We start from the raw sequence: 9,061 nt of genomic DNA on the forward strand, positions 1-9,061 counted from the left end.
ACTTCCCTTTGGAGTTCTGTCTCATAGAGCCCTGTATCCGGCACTTCTTTTATTGTATATTCTCCTGGCTCCCCCACCAGACTGTCTCGGGGCCAGAGAATGACTGACTCATCTCTAGAACCGCTGCCTGCAGCCCACTGCCAGGCATGTAGCATGAGTTTAGTAAGTGTCTGTACAATTAGTCTGGAACCATTCTCTGGAGCAAGCTGGCTGTCCATACATTTTCAGTAGTGTTTTTTTTTTTAAATGAGGTAGAGCGATAGGATTAACTCGAATTGATCAGAATGTGCTCATTAACGTAGGCGAATCTTTTCTATGGACTCCAGGCGTTGTTTGAATTCTTTGGCTGTCCTGGGATTTTATTGTCTTAAATGTTAAATAAAATGACCATGCCATTAGTTTGAAGAATTCTCAAGCACAGATAATTAATGTTCAATCAGTAATTAAACAAGGAATAAAAGTTTTTTGTTTTTTTTTTTTTTTAAATGCGCCTTGCTGAAGTATTGTCACATGTGGGGTTGTGCCAAGGACCAAAAAATTTATCTTTCATTTCTTATTTTACATACGGTAGTTCCCCCCCTTCTTCGCAGTTCCTTGTTCCTCAGTTTCTATACCCCATGGTCAACCACGGTCTGAAAATATTAAAGGAGAAATTCCAGAAATAAATAATTCTTAAGTTTTAAATTGTGTGCCATTCTGAGTAATGTGATGAAATGCGCTATCCTGCTTCGTCTCACCCGGGAGGGGCATCACCCCTTCGTCCAGAGCATCCACACTGTATATACAACCTGCCTGTTAGTCACTTAGTAGCCGTCTCTGTCATCAGATCAATAGTCACAGTATCGCAGTGCTTGTGTTCAAGTCACCCTTATTTTACTTAATAATGGCCCCAAAGTGTGACGGTGGTGATGCGATGTTGGTAATTGGGATATGCTTCCTTTGAGTGAAAAGGTGCAAGTTTTCAACTTAATAAGGCATTTTACCATCTCACATTATAAGAAAGGTGAGTACAGTGCAATAAGATATTTTGACGGAAGAAAAGACCACATTCACATAACTATTATAGTATATTGTTATAATTGTTCTATTTTATTAATTATTGTTGTTCATCTCGTACTGTGCCTAATTTATAAATTAAACTTTATTGTAGGTATGTATGTATAGGAAAAACATTGTATATAGATTCTGTATTATCCGTGGTTGTAGGCATCTGCTGGGGGTCTTGGAACATATCCCACGTGGATAAGGAGGGTGTGGCTGTACTTTTATGGTGCTTTAAGAGAAATAGTGACCGCTTAGTATATGTTAGTCCATCTCCAATATGAAACACATTAGGGAAGTAAATGGCTCACCTAGCCAACCAGAGCCACACAGTAGTGTGAAGCACAAAAGGCTGCCAAGGAGACTGGACAATCGAGGTGGAGTGGTAGGACTTTGCTGGCTTCTGCCTCAGTACGTTTATCTCACAGGAATTGAGACCCTAAATTAGCACCTGGAGTCTAGAGGCTACGTGACGGTAAATCGGGGTGTGGCTGGGGAATGCGCAGTCCCAAGCCCCAGGGAGCCCCAGTGTCAGTGCTGCAGACCCCCTCAGGTGCCTTCCCAGATGCTGGGAAAAGACAGAGATGCACTGCCCATGGATTCAGAAAAGCAATTCCCCTCTTGCCCATAACCAGCTGAGTGGCATTTCTTTTTATTTAACTAAAATTCCAGAGACTTTATCAGATGCAGATGCTGCAATAGGATGATTCGGAGGAGGCCAAAGTCAGGGCTGCAGGAGCAGCCGTAGCACTTAGCTGGTAACCTGTCCCCTGTGCCTGGGAAGCACGGCTTACTGGATTCACTATGCAATCTGTATGGAGCACTCTTTTTGTAGGCCAGGAGTGGCCTAGGCAAAATTGTTGAGGATTAGTCAATAATCCTGGCCGATCCACTCAAAGGGACACTGATTTCATGGTGAAAATAAATAGTGGTCCAGCCACTCAGTTCCCTGCCTGTGTGGGGTCAGAGGGGAGTGGCCTTGTGCGGGCACTTTGCTCACCAGGGCCGCCTCATTCACCAGAGTGGCTGCTGGCGACTTGCAGGGGTTTGCTCCATGAACATCTCTGTAAAGGATAGAAGGTTCCAAGGCTTTCAAAAAATGTGCAACTACCCTACTTGGAGAGGGGCATAGTGCAGTGGCATAAGGAGGGCAGGTACTGGGAGGAGGGCCGCCTCCGTGCAGACGCTGACTCGACTGCTTACTGGCTTCGTCACTCCTCTGGCAAGTTCCTTCCCCTCCCAGGGCCTTGCCTTCTCCATCTGTAAAACAGAAAAAATAACAATACCCAACCCATAGGATTATTTTAAAGATAAAATGACTTAAGGCAGGGAAAGTATTTAGAATAGTCCCTGCCATTGGTGAGCTATAGTTATTCTTTAATAGGCCGGTATTCTGCGTGTGCACGTGCATGCACATATCTGTTTTCCTCCTCTGACTGTGTCCTTGCGTCACTCTCAGACTCACAGCCTTTCCCAAACACAGCGTCATCTGGGGGGACCTTGGAGGCTAATCCCTGCTTTCACAGTCTTGAGAAACAGCAATCCAAGCCCCTCCCCGCGCCTCCCTTTATCACAGCATTTACCCCATTCCTGTCCAGCTAAAATATCAGGAGCTCTCTGAATGAAAGATGGGATCAAGGAAGAAAATGCTGGGGAAGGCTGGGGAGCGGGTGTTGCAGTTAGCTGGTGCCCTTGGGCCTTGTCCTCTAGGATGGGCCCAGTCCTCTTGGATAGGCCCAGAGCCTGACTTCTCAGGGTGGGGGAGAGGAGTGGAGGGTCCAGGAAAGTCAGTATGAGTATCATGGAATACTCCCATGGGGTTAATTTTGTCCTTTCATTCCAAGGTAAAAAGGTTCCGGTCTGGAGAATGAGCACACCCCAAATGTTAAAACCAGCAGACAGAATTCTGTGGCTCTCATCTCACAAGCTCTCCGGCCTGCACGAATTACCTTCTATACTATGGATTCGAACGTCCAGGGCAATTTGAGGTAAGGCAGGGTGGTGTCTGCATAAGAGCACTTTCTTAGGCACATCTAACATGGCTCTTATAATGGCTGCTGCAGCTCAGAAGGTAGCTTCAGCCGCCCTTCTGTTTCTGTTCTCTGATGCCAGCACAGCCCCTTAGCTGAGGAAGTGGGGGCTTTCTCTTCACCTAGCAAAGAAGGACAGACAGATTGGGATGTGGTACTGGAAGCGCTGAGCTCCAGAGAAGCTGGCTTCTTCCTGCTGTTTCTGAACACCCAGCCAGGGAAGCTGGGGAGGGAAGCCAGGACCAATGTTCTTTAAGGTCCTTCAGAGCCTCTGCCTGCCCTGGTGGGCCACACTGGTCAGGCTGGTCCAAAGCGTGTGGCAGAGCAGCCACCCAAAGCAGTGCTCATCTCCATCTGGTCTCAACCAACTCACTGGAGCAGGTGTGAATTGCGCCAGAAGAGATTTAGGCCGGACCTTTCAAAACACATTAATGAATCCCTAAATGTTAACTGGGTTCTGTGCTGAGTTATGAAAGGGTTATAAAAGAAGCACAGGTGCAAACTGTGATGACAGACCCAGGGGCTAAAGGTTAGAAGTCTCAGACATCAAAAAGAGGGCCTTCCATGGAAGGCCATGGAAGGGAGATTGGCTGAAAACAGCAGCAGCCCAGAAAGGTTAAGGAATTTGCCTGAGGACACACAGCTTCTCAGTAGCAAAGCTAGTCTTGAAGGGAGAGTATTATAGATATAAGTGGAGACAAAGAAGAGCCCACTGCTCTGCAGAGGGGAGGCAGAGGTGGGGCTGTGTGAGCTGTGTGCCAGCAAGGCGGAGAAAGCACAGCCAGGGCTGACACTGGGACACATGGGCAGGCAGCTGATTGATCAAAAGGAGGAATTCTATAGGGGACTTAAAGGCCAGGTATAATAGGAGGACAATACATTGAGTATCTTTTGATATAGGGATTATGGATGGATAATTTTTATCCCCTTATCTAGCTTTTTCAGTGTTTTCCAAGCTTTGTATAATGTGCGTGTATAGAGTCTTTTTTAACTAGGAAAAAAAAAAAAGAAAGTTTACCCAAAAAAAAAAAAAAAGAGCAGGCAGAACAGTCTGGATTTTCTCTGATAAACAGTAAAAGCCATTGGGAATGTCCAAGGAGAACAATGTTTTGCTAGGAGTGGTATTTGGGGAAGATAAGACGGACAATGTTGGGAAACATGGGTGCCTGGGGGCTGAGACAGGATCTGGGTATTCGAGTGCTGAAGCGAGGAACAGACACCTGTAGGAGAGATTTGGAAAGAATACCTGTAGTGTCTTGGTGACTGCTGGCATGTGGGCAGGCCAGGAGGGGAGAGAGACGAAACTGGCTGCACACTGCTTTCCAACCTTGGGCGGTGCCAGTGATGAGAATAAAGAAGTGAAGACGAAGGAGCCATGGGGACTGTCGGACTTCGGAATGCACTGTGGCTGGGCGGTGTCTGTTTCTCAGAGGACTTTGCCCTCCGTGCAAGAAAACTTGAGGGAAGCAGAGGAGAGGCGTGGGTAAGCTTCGCTTCTCAAGCCAACAATTATCTGGTAAGTTGCCTCCTGTGGGCATCACTCCACAGAAGTATTTGAGGTCAGACAATTGAAGCAACCTCAAAGTGCCTCTGGATTCTTCTCTCTTAAGATATTTTATCTGAGGCAAATCAATGGAACTCTCCAATGAAAAAGTCAATTTCCATGGAAAATAAATTTGGGTTCTAGCCAGCAAGTAGTAGCGTTTGGCAACACCCGATTAAGAAAGCCAGTGTTTGGAGAAGTTGTGAAAATAGCAAGTCATATTGGAAAGTAAACACGGGGGACGTAATACCATTTTAGGGCTGTGACAGCTGTTCTGTCCTCTGAGATTCAGGCGCCTGAGGCTGCAGGTTTCAGTTCTCGCTGTTACAAACCTGAGGATCACCCTGCCCTGCTTTGCAGGCTTTGAAAGGGGAGAAGAATCGAAGGCGACCCAGACTACACACCATTTTCTTTTTCTCTTCCGTATGTGGAGGACACTGAATGAATACCCAATGACTGGGTGGGAAAGCAGAGATTTCCAGTGTGGTCATTTCATTGGTACACATTTTCAGGTATATTTCTTTTTCGTCACTGGCTCCATTTCTTGAAAAGTGTTACATAAATTGAATCCTAGTTGAAACTCAGCTATAGCTATTTGACATAATCCTGTAGGCCTGTGTTTCTCAAACTTTGACATGCACACAAATGACCTGGTGATCTTATTAAAATATAGAATCTGATTCAGTACAAGGGTGGGGGTAGTGGGGGTGGGGGGTTTTGCAGATCGCATTTTGAATGGCAAGATTATGGAAAATCCTTGAAAAACCAAATTCAGATTTCCTAATTGGCACTACAGTCACCTCTTAATTTTAGTAAACAGGGTGTTTCTTGCATTTTTTTGTTAGGTGGATAGATAATTGCCGTATGTAAAGTATTGTTCTAAGAGCTGTGTGTTGTATAACGAGTGGAACTTTTCCCCAAAATTTGATTCACATACTCTTTTACATTGGCTATCTCATGCCAAAACCGACGCTTTTCTTTCTCCCTAGCAAGTCTTAGGGAACTAAATTTTAAGAGCTCTCTAATTCACTACATGGTGGCAGGTTAGAAAGGCCAAGTGCCCTCTGGAAATTATTTTGACTGTGCCATCTATCTTCGCTGATGGGACTTTGGAGAGGATGGCAAGAGGGGACCATGCAGTTGGCCAGGCTGCAAATGCCAGCCTTCCCGCCGACAGACCCAGACCGATTTCTTTCTGAGTTTCCTTTGTGGGGAACTTGTTGGAACTACTAATTCATCTTGATGTTTAAGGCCTGTTGTCAAGCTCAACAGAGTTATTTTCAAAAACTAAACTGTTTTTGGCGATCGCATATGAGCTGCAGAATGTGAAAGTAGTCATTTTTATAAAGTGCCTGAAAAAGTCTAGCAATTATTGTTCCAAAAAAATCCTCCCTTTCTCTTCAGTTTATCTAACATGGAAAGAAAAAAATCCTTCCCAAATGAAAGGTCCTGTAGTGAGTGAGTAGTGCTAGGCCTGGTTGGCCCCAGGTCACTAGGGGATGGAGGACCCTACTCTTTCCTCCAGCTGCATCTTGTCCTGTGGTACAACCACCCCTCCCCCACCCCACCCCCAGCAGCAGTCTCTGGTGGGAGAAAGTATTTACATTCACGGGGTTCTGCATTTCTAGTTTTGGAGAGGGGGCAACGGTAGGGCTTAGATGTGGAATTTTTTTTCTTTTTTTTTAACATCTAAACAGTAAATGAAGTATTACTATAATCACTTTTCTGAGCTCATGGAAAAACTCAAGTCATTGAATGTTCATTTTACAGATGAGGGAAGTTTTATAGCGAGATTACCTTACTTGGCCCAAAGCCTGTGAATCTTGCTAGAGGGGGAGCTGGGCCGGGAAGGGCTCCTAGGCTCTTACACGCAAGGGGCATCGTCCCTAAAGGTGCCCCTAAAGTTGCGATGCAGACAGCGCTCCAGCCCCAGGGAAACTTCAAGCCCTAGCTTGCACATCTTTGAGCCTTCCCAATGTCCTGTGCCAAGGGATCACGTTGAAACAGAAAAATGTTTTGCTTTCAATCATTTAAATAATTATTTTCAGATGATTACTTCTATAGTTGCCAAACTATCATGTCTTTTCAGTGACTTCTATTATACAGAACAAATCCTGGGGAGAGGTAAGCAACTCATATTCACTGACCACTTTACTTGAATTATATCTTGTATCTACCCTAGAGTTCTTTGAGGTAGGTTTTATTATCATCTCTAGGAGATAAGTGGCAGTTGAGGCTCAGAGAAGTTAAAACAATTTGCTCAAGGCCACACAGTTTGTAAGTGGCAGGTCTGGGGTTTGAACTTAGGATCACTGCCTCCAGAGCTTTCACTCAGAAACTTTGCTAAACCAATGCCATTGTTTAGGCAAGGCCAGCAATCTACCTTGATCCTGGCTGGGGGACCCACAAACCTAAACCATCAAGCAAAGTTTCCAAAGCCTACTTTGTTCCCTCTCAGTGCATATTCTTTTCTGAAACTTATTATTATTTCTTACTCTGCCCTTCTGGTCAGGGCCACCCCAACTGATTACTGATTACAAGGGGCCATCTTATAGCAGCTCAGACTCGGATGCCAATCCACAGAAGCTGCCGTGTCCTCAGATCTCAGCCCAAGCCAGTGCAGCCTTCCCAGCTCCTGACCTTAGTGGACATACCTATGCCCTCACTGAGTAGGGTCTCTTTGCATGATCACTGGCTGAGCAGAATAGGATTCTGTAGATAGGATTTTTTTTGATGTGGAAATCATCAAAATAGTTGTTACTATCCTGTGCTCTGGATTTTCTCTTTGAGACTCCAGAAAAAAGAAAGAAGGAAGGAAAGAAAGAAGGAAGGAAGGAAGGAAGGAAGGAAGGAAGGAAGGAAGGAAGGAAGGAAGGAAGGAAGGAAGGAAAGAAAAAGGGAAAATAAGAAAATGATAACACCACAATGAGGAAAAGGATGCATAGATAAAGTGCAGCTAAATCCCAGGAGCCCAAACTCAGAACCTAGTGCAGCAAGAGAAGCATTCTCCTCTCTCAGAGTTGCTTTCAGGAAAGTCCCATAATTCCAGACTGAAGTATGTGTTTGACAGTCCTCACCAGCGAACAGAATGAGCCCCACCTGGACAGAGGGACAGGCAAAGGGAACATTTTCCTCAAAGTGGCAGAGGTCCCTAGCACTGGGACTGGCCCCCACAGGAAGCCAGGGGAGTGACTGTTCCACCTCAGTCTTTCTGGGGAGATGGGGAAGGGAGGAGACAGGCAGTACATCAGGGAAGGACCTGGCTCTCTCCAAGGTCAAAGTCACCCCAGAACATCCCCTAGTCTTCAATGCAGAAGATACAACCTGGAGTCAGAAAGTTCCAGAAAACTTTCTGTAGCCTTTTGGTCTTTGGTTTTCTGAGTGTCAGCCATAGTCTAGGTTCCGCTCAGTGACAGGGTCAGCTTGAATCTCTAGCAGCGATGGTGGCTCTGAAATTTTCTTCCCTTTTGGCCTCTTTGGATCTCCCTGGACCTCTGTCCTTCAGGGTTCCTTCTCTGCTTCCCCTCACTCTCTCTAGATGGTGATTCCCAGGACACCAGCCGGCCATCTCCTCCTCTTCCGCTCACTCTTTCTTTGCCAACACCTGCTCCTGAGGGAGTTCACCCAGTCCACGGCTTCGGCCACCATCTGCTAGTGCAGTAACTCAAATCTGCACCTCCAGTCCTCACTCCTCCTCTGAAATCCAGACCTTTGTGGGTAACTTCCTCTGGCATATCTCCACCTGGAAAGGCAGGGGGCCATCAGGCATGGTGTGAACACACCAGAATCATGCCTCCCTGCCTGCGGGCACCCACTGTGCACCCTCACCAGTGTGCCCGACATGCACCCAGTCTTCCTAGCTATAGGTTGTCTCTGACTCCCTCTCCCTTAACCTCCACGTCCACGGGGTTTGGGGGTGGGGGGAGGTTCCGAGTCTAGTCACTACTACCAGTGAACTCGCCTGAAACCTGCCCCCTCCTCTCCACTCCCTCCACCATTCCCCCAAGGCAGGCCCTCAGTGGCTTTCACTCCCGGGGTACCTTGCCCTTCCTCTAGCCCCACCCCCACACACTGCTCTGCCCACTCCTCTCCTGCTTCCCCTCCCCCTCCCTCTCTCTCTCCCCCATGGCATTGACCACTTCCTTTCTATCAGCATCCTAACCCTCCAAGCCTCTCCTGACTGTCTCCCCCCACCACCCCAACTCTCCCCTTCCCTTCTCAGACAAATTTCTCGAAAGAGTCATCTATACTCTACACTCGCTGTCTCTCCGTCAGACCGCTGCCATCTGGCTTCAGCCTGCCTGCTCTCCACAGCCAAATCGCCCATGCCTCTCTGAGACACAGCAGAAGCTCTTTGGGTCTATCTTGCATGCAGCATTGCTGCTAACAGGTCCCTCCTTCTGGGGCTCACACTCCCCATTTCCTCCTGCTCTCCTGTCAGCACTCC

This window comes from Pteropus vampyrus, unplaced genomic scaffold (assembly GCF_000151845.1).
Source record: "Pteropus vampyrus isolate Shadow unplaced genomic scaffold, Pvam_2.0 Scaffold74, whole genome shotgun sequence".
Classification (NCBI taxonomy): domain Eukaryota; kingdom Metazoa; phylum Chordata; class Mammalia; order Chiroptera; family Pteropodidae; genus Pteropus; species Pteropus vampyrus.